The following is a 2318-nucleotide window of genomic DNA, read 5'->3' on the forward strand; positions in this document are numbered from 1 at the left end:
AAATGTTAAATCTGGATTTATACAGCTCTAGGAAACTCTCATTTTCCTGAATCAATTTGTTCAATTTGCAATGGCAAGTNTCCAGAGATCTCTCTGATGAGAAATCTTAGTAACGTGATTGTCTGTGAACTTCATGGGTCATCCTCTTTTTTCACTGTTCATGACCTTAACGTAATGACATGGTGTCCATAAGTTTTTCATTAAAAGATGACCTGGCTTAAGTGTTGGGAAATGTTAAATCTGGATTTATACAGCTCTAGGAAACTCTCATTTTCCTGAATCAATTTGTTCAATTTGCAACGGTAAGTTTTTTTCTCTCTGCTTTTCTTAGCTTATTTAAGGAGTCCTGAGGGAACACCTATTTAAAATTCTTTAATCATTTAAAGGTTTTAGGAAACTGAAGAAGGCTGAATGTGAGAGCCTAGGGATTCAATTTCCTTTCATTTTAAGGGTCTTCCTAAGTATGCAATTTTATTAACACCAAAATATCTGTTGGAGAGCATGGGATACTAAGATACACTTTGGTGCACAAACTCTGTTTTGCTCACTGACAGTTGTTGGGCCTGCAGTGGATATACATTTAAGAAGTCAGTGTTGGGAGGAGGAATGAAGTTCTGACCTTTGGAGCTGAGAACACATGCTGGTACAGATACTTACACACAGAGAGGATTCCAGCAAAAGTTAGAAAGACCAAAGACAATCTCTCATCCTCACATCTCCTAGACCAGAAAACGACCTGCTAGAAATATTAGGGAGGGTGGGCTGAGGAGTTGAAGAGCCCAGAGTAGGTGAGGTCACCTACGGACTNAGGTGAGGTCAACTTCGGACCACATGTTTCTGTTTGGCCAATGTAGGATCCAGAAGGGCGGTATCTCAGGGAACTTCTGGGAACGCACTGCTAAAAATTAACTCAAAGCTAGTTAGCTAATAAATGGCACACTGTGTATTTATACAACAGATCAAACAATCTTATTTAATTTGACACAGCAAAGCCAAGATCTACAGAAGACAAAGGGCTGACACTGGACAAAGTTAACTGCAGAGATTCTGGACACAGTAGGTCATATCTGCACATTAAGTCAAGGATTGGCTGGCACGTAACAAAGATGCCTGTCCAGATAGGCAGCAAGGAGAGAGAAGAAAGCTCTCAGCTGCTTGTGGATTTTGCAGAAAGCTTGTGAATTTGGTTCTGCACCGTGCATGCCAGGTTCTCTGGATATGGCCTCCTGGAGCCTTTCCTTCAACTCTTGCACCTGAGGCCAGGTCTGTGCCTTCACCTCAGCAGGACTTCTCATGCTGCCATGCTCCATCTCTTTGTACCAGCCTCCTCAAATTTTTTACCTGTTCCTCAGAGTGTAGTGAAGGGGTTGAGGGTGGGGATCACAGCAGTGTACAGAGGTGTTATGAACACTCTTTGACTGTGGGTACAGGAGCTGGTGTGCTGTGTGTAAATGGCAGTGCTGGTCCTGGGGAAGAGGGACACAGCCATCAGTGCTCCCAGGGCTTTGGGCCAGGCCTGCACTGACCTGATGCTCATTGCTGCATGGTCAAAGCACCCATATGAGATCAAGAGAAGCACCAGAGGGAGGAGGAGCAGAGCAGGGAAGATGCAATGAGCTGGACCTCATTGGCACGAATGTCTCCATCAGCCAATCTGACCATAGTGAGCTCTTCACAGACGAAGGAGTAAATCCTATAGTTCCCACAACGGGGCAGCCACTTCAACCAACCATGCCATTCCTGCAGGAGCCTGTCAGCATCATGAGTGCATGTCTGAGGCATATAGAGCAAACAGCTTCATAAGATGGAAAGTCATGACAGTCAGGAGGACACATCCAGCGGGGTCCAACCCAGGTGACGTGGAACTGGAGAACACAACTCAGGGTCTGATGGTCTTGGTCAAACCTGGAGGTTCCAAAGCAGCTGGGGAGCATTGCTGGTGATGAGCCAAGGTCCACAAAGTAGAGGTTGTTGAGAATCACACATAGTACATGGATGTGTGGAACACAGGGTCCTGGCAGGAGACCAGGAGGACAGCTGTGTTCCCTGTCCGGCAGGAGGTAGGAGAGTAATACAACCACAAGAGTGTCTTTTCAAGCTGCAGCTGCTCAGAGAAGCCCACATATGAAACCATAGCCTTATTCCCATGGATTGTCATCAGTCTGCTCAGGACAGCAGAGAGACATGCAGGGATGTACAAGTGTTGACTGGTGAGAAGCAGTCAGAGTCAGATTGCAGCTGAAAGGAATTGAGACTGAAGGTGGTGTGTGTGTGTGTGTGTGTGTGTGTGTGTGTGGTGTCATGTGGGGGGAGTCATG

This window comes from Ailuropoda melanoleuca, chromosome 18, assembly GCF_002007445.2.
Source record: "Ailuropoda melanoleuca isolate Jingjing chromosome 18, ASM200744v2, whole genome shotgun sequence".
NCBI lineage: Eukaryota > Metazoa > Chordata > Mammalia > Carnivora > Ursidae > Ailuropoda > Ailuropoda melanoleuca.